Source organism: Salminus brasiliensis, chromosome 19 (genome assembly GCF_030463535.1).
Source record: "Salminus brasiliensis chromosome 19, fSalBra1.hap2, whole genome shotgun sequence".
In the NCBI taxonomy this organism is placed as follows: Eukaryota; Metazoa; Chordata; class Actinopteri; order Characiformes; family Bryconidae; genus Salminus; species Salminus brasiliensis.
In genome coordinates, this window is record NC_132896.1 from 16,641,470 (window position 1) to 16,652,549 (window position 11,080).

The window sequence follows — 11,080 nt, forward strand, 5'->3', positions numbered from 1 at the left end:
ACTCGGACAGTAATGAAGCCTAGTCTAGGATGAAATTGGAATGTCAGTGGGGAATCGTCTACAAAAATGAATTAAAATTAAAATTGTAAAGGCAAAAATGTGTCTAACTCTGAATAGAAGTCATTGTAAAATAAAGGTTGCTTTCAAGTCATTTACAGCGTTTCTATTGGTCCATTCATCCTGCATTAGAAAAAGTAGAGTAAAAAACAACAAAAAAACATACTTTGTCCAAAAAACTGTTGAATCCATAGATAGATAGATAGACAGATAGATAGATAGATAGATAGATAGATAGATAGATAGATAGATAGATAGATAGATAGATAGACAGACAGACAGAGAGACAGACAGATAGATAGATAGATAGATAGATAGATAGATAGATAGATAGATAGATAGACAGACAGACAGAGAGACAGACAGATAGATAGATAGATAGATAGATAGATAGATAGATAGATAGATAGATAGATAGATAGACAGACAGACAGAGAGACAGACAGATAGATAGATAGATAGATAGATAGATAGATAGATAGATAGATAGATAGATAGATAGATAGATAGATAGATAGATAGATAGAAAAATAAATAAATAGATAGATTTGGAAGATTTTGCAGCCCTTTACATTACACCTTCAACATTATGTAAGCTACATTTTATTGATACATTCTCCATAATCAGAACTCAAACTCTGCGCTCGAAACTTGTTCGTTAAACCATTGTTAGAAGTGCATGGCCTTGTAACCGACTGCCCTCATGCTGCATTCAGGTGGTCTAAAAAAAATGACAGTGATTCTGAGTTTCTTACAGAAAATCTGTAAAATGGAGTAAAATATCCATGTCCCTAGTTGTGCCTGTTTTATGACCGCCTGTTCCACTCTTATTAGATATAGGGTTTCATTTAAGGAGTGAGAAGCTAACGTCTCTGTTTTATGACACTCGGCTGTGGAGCCTCCGTACAGCAGGGGTCAAAGGGATGCAGGAAAGCTATGAGCCAGTTAAAGATTGAATGAATATTAATTAGAAAGCATTAAAGCATTAAAGGTCTTTAGAAAATCAGAACATGTCTTCTAATAAAATAAAACCATTAGCAGTGTTGTCTATAACTGAACCGTTTGACTGACCCTGGTATTCTATGTGTAGTAAAAAAGATTTTCTTTAGCTTACGTTCATCATCTGTGCACAGTAAATTTGCCAGTATTAAATCAGCACAGTTAGACCTAAATGAACACTATGGGTGTTAACATGGTCATTTAACTCTAACAGTGTTGATTTAACACTGGCCAATTTACTGTGTGGGTGAAAACGTATCATGTTATGATTAAAGAAGAAAAGAACAACAACAAACAATCTATTCATCAACTGCGCAGAGTGAGCTTTAAAGTCGGATTGTGTAAATATTTATTCTTGAAGACAGTCCTTTTTTTGATGCCTCAAGGGGTCAGGAAAACCCACCCAGCCCATATATGAGGGTCCATGAGTCCATTGTTTTCATACAATGATAGTGGAAACAAGGCAATTAGGGCTTCAAAACAGGTTTTGACAGCTTCTAGCATGTAGAGATCTACATTTACATTTGGTGGGAGTACAAAAGCATTGACTGAAGGAGATTAATAGCATAGATTCGTGTAGGTTAAAGAAACATGCACATTTCATGGTCAGCTGTTCTTTCTGAATGAGTCAGGGGACATAGTCTCCAAATCTAAAAGTGAATTCCACAGGTCTTTGATAGATTGTATTGAATTCTGCTTAATTCAGTTGTTGGGGTGTAAACAAAGACTTTCAGAAAGATGTGATGTGAAATTGGTCACTGTAGAGAAACCAACATGCCAACTTTTTCTTTAGTGACAAAATAATAATTGCTGCATTACAACAACCAAAGGTTTGGACACCCTTGTTTACATGATACGTATGACATTGATATTGGAAAACAATCTCAGATTTCTAATAATTCTCTAATCATTTTCTCTGCAGACTCTCTATTAATTTGCTGAAGTTGAAAAAAAAAACATAGCATGACTTATAAAAAGTGAAAAAAGGGTCATAATGTGCCTTTTATATACACTTGTGTCCATAAATTATTTAAATTAATTAAATACACAAAATTACAATGAATGGAAAAATAAATAATAAATTAATAAATAAATAAAGATTTAAAAACTTTTTATGCTGTAAAACAATGACTCAAGCATCAGGCATTGCATTAATAATCATCTTGTTTTAGATGTAAGTTATTAATGTTCTTGCACAGATGTGAACAATTCTGTCCTTAATGGAGCATTTTACACTGAATCACTGAATTACTGATAATATCTGAATAACTTAGTTTACATATTAATAGCATCATTTCATTGTTTATAGATAAAAAAATAAACAAGCTTTCATTAAGAACTGAATATATCATTTGTGTCCTGTATGACCATTTAACGCACTGTCCAATATGTCCTCATGGCCAAAAATACCTAGTTTCTAATTATATCCATGTTTTTGTGGTGTAATAGCAACCAACCAGACAACAAAAATGAACTTTTAATATGTTGTATTAAAATACTAATGGAAGAGCTCATATTTAGTGCTCTGTTCTGCAGAATGATTGTTTCATACACTGTGATAGCATTCCCCCTCTTGTTCTTTAGAAAAAGACATTAGCAAGTGGCACAAGAGGTCAGAAAGCAGAGCGTTTTAGAGCATTAATGTGTTCTCCCGTCCTTCAATTAGCGCCGAGGTTGAAGCAGTGACCCATTCCAGCTCACTGGGCATTCCATCAGTGGCCCTTCTCCTGGTGACTCTGCTCCAGCACCCAGTCCTGCGGGACGGTCTCCATGGAGCAGGCCTGGCCTGCTGAAAGTTGGGAAACTTCCCCAGCCATCTGTCCTAAAAGCAACCCCCACCACCACCACTCTCCCTCCCTCTCTCTCTCTCCTCCTTCCACGCATCCCTCATTCCCACACGCAGCCTTTGTCAGCAGTTCCTGTGGCTGGACGAGGCGTGGCGTGCTCAGGGGTTGGGGTGGTGAAACCGTGGGTGCTTTCATAGGCACCTGCAGTAGAGACAAAGGGCCGAGGGTGCCGGCACTGAAGACAGATTGATGCTTTGTGTGGTGGGGCAAGAGAGAGTGAGAGAGTGGAAGAGGGGGAGAGAGAGGAAGAGAGAGAGAATGTGTGTGTGTGTGGGGGGGGGGGGGTTAAGTTATCTCAGGGTATAACCTGGAATGCACTCTTACTATCATGAGTAGCTTCTCATATTGAATGGACGCAACATAAAGACTGGACCAAGAGGAACGGTCCAAGCTCTCAACAGGGCCGTAATGCTGCCACTGCAATGCCTGTTTCTAAACCCTGGTCCTCCAAAGGAACAATCTGGGCTCTGGGTTACGTCTAAGTTATATTACCAAATGTAATGCTGACGATATGCAAGACAGAGTGGTGTATGTGGTGAGGGGGTTAGAATTTGCTGGGAAGAGTGAGTTAGGAGGAGGAGGGGGTGTAGTAGTAGTGGTGGTGGTGGTGGTTGTCACTCCAGTCTGTGTGAGTCCAAGCTTTAGAGGCCTCGAAGAGATGGACAGCTTTTGTGGGGTTGCGTCGCTGCACAATAGCGGGGCTTTAATGGGCGGTAAAGCTAGAGCGGGCTTTGGCCGAGGACTGAGGGGAGCTCGGTGGTTAGTTGGGGGTGGGAGGGTGGCGGTGGTGGTGGTGGTTGGGGGGGATCCAGGGCCGGGGGCAGGGGCTGTTTTACTGCTCCTCTTAGAAGGGACCAATTCATGGGCATTCAGTCCAGCGCTCGTTATTCACTGAATGCTCGCCCCAGCGCAGGAATGCAGTGGCATCAATTAGAATGGGCCAGCAGATAGCAAGGCGCGGAAGAAAAAAGCTTTCTCTTCCCTTTTGCTCGCGGGACAACACAGGCCCACTATAGAAGGTGTCAGAACCACAAAGCCTTTTTTGTGATTCTCTCTCCATTACATTACCAGTGCAATATGTAAGGTGGGGATTCTTTTGATTCAAATTAAGTGGAAAAAACACTAAATCCTATTTTTATTCAGCAAGGATAATGGTGTTATACTCTATAAAGGTCTTTAACTACTTATCGGTGGCTTAAAATCTCCCTGGCTCCCTTTCTCTCGCCGCCACTCTCTCTGTCTCTCTCCCTCTCTTTCTCCCTCTCAGTCTCTCACCCACCGCATTATATGTATTCAAAAGGCGGAGGGTCAAAGACAGACTGTTAAACAGAGCTGCTTGTAGCATTAACTGCCGCATCACTCTTAATTGTATATCAGTGGGTCAACGGTTTGTTGTGCTGTCCCCCTTTTTTAAAAAAAGAGGGTATGAATTAAAACAGTCTCTTGTAAGCTATTGTCAGTGGTGTGCTCGGTCTGCCACTTGGGGTACTCCGGGCCTTCCTGGACAATGAGTCCCCTCTCTAACTTCCAACATTGCAAAACAAAGGAGCGGAAAGACTAGAGTATACTTTGATGATCAAATGGGGGGGCGGCACATAATTCCATTATTTTTACAACAGGAGAGTGCACAGAGGGCCTGCGTTCAAACTAATTAGGGTCTTATATCTCCGAGGTGATAGGCCTCCGTGGCTGCTGAACAGAATTGCGGTGTGTTGTCCTTTTCCACCCTACGGAAGTGCCGTGGGTTGTACAACCCCCCGTCGACAAGGCAGCGGATTGATTTTATGTGACGTTCGTGCGGCGCGGTGTATAAATCATTTTTGCACCAGGTTCGCAACGTGCTCTGTCTTTTTTTTTTTTTTTGGCATTTAGGCACTTAAAAAGTGAAGTGAAGTTCTGAGATGCCGGTAACAGGAAGAAGTGCTAGCAGGATGTTAAATGTGCTCAATTGCATCATCCATTTCCTCATCCCTCTCCCAGCAGAATGATCCAGCTGGCACATGTGCACAAATGGATTTGAGGATTTTTGTTCTGCGCAGATTTAATGCGAACTAACTAGGAGGAACCTCTCATAGCAAGGTGTTTTGCTTGAATGTGAGCAATTATGCTTCATTTGGAGCTAAATGAGGGGAATTTGCATCCCCTGAAAGGGAAGCGGTTCCTAAACTGCGCAGAAAGTGCAGTAAATTGGTGCAAACGGAGCAACATGCAGGCATGCATCTCCAGCATAATTGTATAATTGTGGAATGACTTTAAATGCAGCCTTCCAATTAAACTTGCTTCTTCGGCAAGGCAAAGAATCGGCGCTGGGGCGCGATGGAAATCGCAGAATTGCCATATTGTAAAAATTGCCTCCTTCAAGGGGGATCATTTGCACCAAAATGGGATATCTGGAATATGGACAGATGTCTTCACATGGCGAAGGCGAAATGAATTGGAGCGGCGAGGTCGGGATTGGCCTCTAAAGAGAGAGAACGTGAGGGAGAGAAAGAGAGACACAGAGACTTCCTGCCCTGTATGGCAAAATCAGGACCTCCGGGTGCTGGAGGAATGCAGTAGCCCGTAGTTGCTTCAAATAACTTCTTGGATATCCTTTCGAAAAAAGGAGCTATCCAAATAGCTACTGTTAAGTTTGCTAGTTATGAGCTGTTTATCTTTGACACTGGGGGTATGTCCCCACCATTTTCTGGAATGCCTATATTTGCCCCCCTACCCCCCTCCCTTAGCTTTCTAAAAGTATAATCAGATTAAAATCTGTTTTTATAACAAAAACTGTCCAAAAACTTTCTAAAAACAGGACAGTAAGAACATGGGACATGTTCCGAGCTCTGCTAGTTACAGAGTGCAATGATGAGAAATAAGAACAGTTGTGGGTGCTGAGATAATGGAGGTAATGGCTAAACCAGACCAGAGGTAAGTGCAGGTTGTTTGCTACCTGATAGCAACGGCTTATTGAGAGAAGTGTAACTATTCAGCATAATGTGGGGTGAGTTTCTCTTCCATTTAAAAAGAAATTTATAAAACAACTCTTATCATTAGCTTTTAGCCAGCAGCCAAAACTAGGCCTGTGCTGGTAGCAGGGTAAGCATGCAGAAAATGATTGTAATACACAGTTAAACTGGGAGGGTTTAATGGGTGCTTACTTTTCCACTTTTTGTTTGATAGCGATGAAGCTCTAACTAATACTTATACCGTTTTACTCACGTATCTGCTTCACAGTTAGGGGCCATCTAAAATTACCACAAGAAAAAGCATTGCCATTACTGTTTTTATCCTTATCTCAGTTTAGTATAATCTTCCGATGCTTCTTGGAACATCACTGAAGACGTGTCTTTACTGAGGTACACTTTACTACTACCACTACTACTAATAATAACAATAATACCAAAAAAGTATTACCAAAAAAATGTAATACCAAAAGTACCAAAATACTTTCTGCTGGATAATTTAGACAGAAGTTGAAACTAAAATTATTTTTTATATAATTATTAAAAATAAAAGAACACAATACATGCACATTAGAGGTCGGCACGGCCTACTATGCTTGCTATGTCGGTCTAATTTCAGTGTTTTGTGTGGAAGCAGAAAATCAGTCCTTCAGAAAAAGTTGTGGCTATGGTATAATGTTATGATTCACATGGTTCATAAAGTGTAATCATTCTCATAATAGGGAACAAGCATGCAGTCTTTACAGCCACCTAGCCTGACTGTACAGAGCTGAAACATGACTGTTTGAGTGGTCTGAAAATGTTTTTTTTTATTTTTTTTTTCCTGGACATAATATGTGTCTGCAGCAGGTTTAGCCAGTGTTTTAGCCTTGATATAATAGTTGGCATTAAACATTTTTAAAATCACAATAAATTATATTTTACTGTCACTGATGTGCTATTACCGTGGTAACCCCCAGTCAACGGTCACAGACCTAGCTGAAATGCACTTTTACAGTAATGATGCATAACATGTTTAGCATATCCAGCACATTACGTACTTTTGCCCACCCTGTCTTCACCTCTGCTCTTTTCTAAACAAAGCTACTCCCATGCATTTACCTCATAGCTGTATGGCAGATTCTTGCATGCAAGTTTGGCGATGGAGAAGTGTATGGGGATGACCAGGGTTTATGCTTCAGTAGTTGTTGCTGTACAATGGGCTGAGTCTGCAAGGACCCAAACAGCCAAGTCTCTGTCTGGATTAAACTCTGCTGCAAACAAAAGGGGGCTCAAGTAAACGGTTCATGAATGCTGATTAATTGATGCCATTTTTCTGCAGTGTGCCATGGAGATTTAGCCCGGATTGGGTGCAATGGGGTGGGGCTGGTGAAGAAGTGGGTCAAGTTTTTTTTTTACGTTCTAAAAATTTCCTCATATTCCCTTGTATGGTTCTATTTGCAGCTGAATTTGCACCATGTGGATGGAGGTCATCAGCTGTGAATGAATTCCTTAAATCAAACAGAAGCATTTTCGTAGAAACTGATGGTAAAAACAGCTCAGCCCTAAATCTGCACTTTGCAATAGCACTGCCTGTTCTCTCCTTGAATGGAACGAGGAGCAGTGAGTCCAAATTGGTTTCTGGACTAGTTAACGAGGGTCCAGTTAGTAGGGTTCCCACGCTGGGGGTAGGTGGGCACAGGTGTCCAGGGACAACGTGAGGGTGGCCCGGGCCCTGAGGGGCGAAGCGCTGGCCCGTAGCCCGCCTCAATGCAGGGCTCCAAGGGGCCAGCTCAATAGGGCCGGGTTCCACTTGATGGCGAGAGAAAGGGCCGTTTCAGCCACTGCCCAGCAGGAAGGATCTGCTTGTGGAAGACCTCTTTCACGAGCTTCTGTTTGTCTGAAGGCTGTCACAGCAGATGAGTACTCAGCAAACAGCGTGAACAAGGATTTGAACCAGAAAACCAACAGAGCCTTGACAATATTGTGATTGGGGCTTGTCTCCCTAGAGGGGGCTGAATGGCCAATCGAGAGTAGGAACGAGTGCGCATTCAGAGCGGGACGTGGATTCTTCACGGCCGCTTTTCAGGACGGGGCGAGAAATCATGGCAAGAACACAGAGGCCTGTGTTTGTGACAGGCAGAGTCAAAATCCCACAACATGTCTGATCCTCAGAGAATGGGATTTAACTCAGACGTTCTTCCGTGTGTCCCGAAAAGACTCATTCACAGCCGTGCGCTAACCATACGATCGCATTCAACAAAGGACAGAAATGTATTTTATTGAGCTGTAAGGCAAACTGACTCTGCCAAGGTGTTGTCAGGACTCGCACTTTTACTACACAAGCCAGTTTACTGTAATTGTCACAAACAGTTTCATAAAAAAGGATAAAAACTGATGATAAAACTATGATGAACCAAATATTTGTGGAAGGACTTGTAAATCACAGTATGGCCAGATGATCTCATCCACAACAATCTGCATGCAGAAATGCATTTTATTCAGCTGTGAGAGAAACTATTTCAGATGTGTCATCAGGACTTTACTACATCAACTATACCCAAAACAGGTCTTTAGAGGTTCTTTAGAAAAGGCGATGGTTTTGCATAGAATGCACTTGAATGTATTAATGGTTCCACAGTTGTTGCGAGTTGAAGAAGCCCTTTTAAGTACTATTTAGAACCCTTTTTCTGAGAGTGCTCAGGGAAACTCAGGGAAAGCCATTTCTTCAATTATTCATCTTCTTTTTCTTCTCATTCCTGGTCAGAATCATAGTGGGCCCAGGGCCAACCTGGAATACCCCTGGACAGGCTGCCAGTCAGTTGTAAGGTCAGTAAAACGTTTTAAGTCATTTTAAGGACATTTTAAGCCCTGCATGAGTGGCATTGGAATGATTAGATAAGGCCTAAAGTGGTCAAATCAAATCAGTAACATATGTGACATAAATATGATGTATTCTCCGTTTTCTAAAACAGAAGAGTGTGTTTGATTGTTGTAACTAATATGGATAATAATTAAACACTCTAGCACACACAGTAACCCGGTACTGAGAGACACTACATCTGATCCAGACCTATGCTCTTTTCACAAGGCCAACACCCCTGAGCAGGTAAACTGGGCATTTGCACTCTTTGCTCAGGACTGCTGGCTTAGGGGTGTGATAAGCTGAACTACATCATTTACTACAACAATTACAGCATCTATCCAATCAGTAAAAGTGTGTGAGCATCCTGAGCAATGTCTGTCCTCCCAGATGTGCAATCCATGGTATAATTCTCTTGGTCTCTTCTGTGATAATAAAATATATTGGTATATTTTGTCAGCATAATTCAATATATAAACAGAATACCAAATGAAATGAGTGCTCAGACGATCCACGGGAAGATAATGAGGGTGCTTTTTGGTAGAGAATACTACAGTGGATATAAGCAAAAACCCAAAGCACTTAAAGGTCCAAGAACAAGAATATATTGCAATTTCCACAAGAGACAAAAGGTCTCCTTGAGACCCACTGAACATCTGTTTTTTGTTTTTCTTTCATTCAAACCTGAAAATAACCATCAGGACGTTTCATCATTTTGAATAAAGGAAACCAAAGAAAATGTATTTAAAAGGAAATTTGCTAAATTACAAAATTACTAAAATAAATGATATATTTATGGTTCTGCACTTTTACATTTGTGATGTTCATGTCAACATCTTGGCATAAAAAGGTTTCGGAGCCTCATCCCCTACATAGAAGCTCATGTTCAGAAAACTCTCAGGTGGATCTGATCTGCTTATCAGAGGCTTTTGCAGAAACTGGTGAAATATGCAGCTTCAGTGTATGCTGTTATTAAGGCAAACGTGGGACACACCACTGAATGCTTAACAGTTCTGGAATTCATGTTGCAATCATCACATTTTTTGAATGATTTCACTTGAATTGAGAAAAAAATATTAAATGAGAAAGGAATGCAATATGTGTGCACTGTAAAAAACAGAACAGGGAGGATGTTGATCTGCAGTGTTTCTGAGCTTTGATTTGCTGTGCAATGTTGTTTTTGTTCACCTAAAATTACGCTTTGCATTGTTCCACTTACACTTTTTATTGGAGTTAAATTCACACACCTTTTGAACAGTGTATTTAGAACAGTCTTCAACTGCCTCATTTTAAGGACCCAACTCTTTGCTTTTGATATACCGCATGACATCCGTATCGGTAAAACTCTATTCCGCCTCTATACAAACTTGTTTCTAAAGAAAGTGCAGTGTTCCCCTTATTTTTCACAGTAACAAGCAGGTCGCAGGCCTGTGCTGGGATTCTTCTTCACATGCAGTCATTCCCAGTCGTTCACAGTGGTGGGCAGCTTAGTCTCGCTCCCTGCTTTTCCCATAATGCGGCCAGCACACAGGGAAAAGTCCAGCAGCCATGACCTCCCTGCAGCCAGGGCAGCCCTGACACCTTAATCTCCTGTGAACAGGCCCCGGCACTGGCCGTCCCGGGCCGGTTAGCTCTCACACCTGCACTCTTCTTATCTGGCAGCGATCCAGCCAGGGTCGAGAATTACGCGGGGAAGGCTCCTTGTTATTACAAGCAGTTTAAGGATCCTGTTGTGCAAAGAGGTTAGATTGAGGGTTAGGGTTTCTCTCAATAATGCCTGGCTATAAGCTTGTCAAAGCGCTATCAAATTTCTGCCAAGTGAATTTCCTGTGCTTGGGGAATGCCGCATAGGACAAGAGGATTATTTTAAGACATTGCGGAATCTGTACGTGTGTCCCGTACCAGGGGACCAAAAAAAAAAAAATGCCCTGGGAGGATTTCGCCACGTCCCTCAGCTGTTGCACACAAAAACGCAGAGGAGGCCGAATCCCAAACAAGAACGGGTCACTCATGGAATCAGCTGATTGTCTGTGGCCATTTTGCTGCCTTTTTTTGATCGACTATGCATTTATGGACCTATTTATCTGCTTGATGGCCAGGCAGAGAGGGTGACAAAGAGCAATGTTGTGTGCCGGAGGAGTTTCTGCTAACTTTGAAGGCTGCTGAAGAGAGAGGATTGTGATGGAATGGGCAGGGAAGGACTGTGACTCCTCCATTGAAAGTGGAGGGGCACGCTGAATTAGGTTGATTTGCCTGTGAATGGGGCCTTTCCATTATTCTTGTTAGGAAGCTGTCACATCGAATAGAGAAAGTGAAAACCTCCTTTTATCAACCTTTTTCCAAGTGAAACAGAACAGGCAATCAATAACTGAATTCAAACTCGGGGG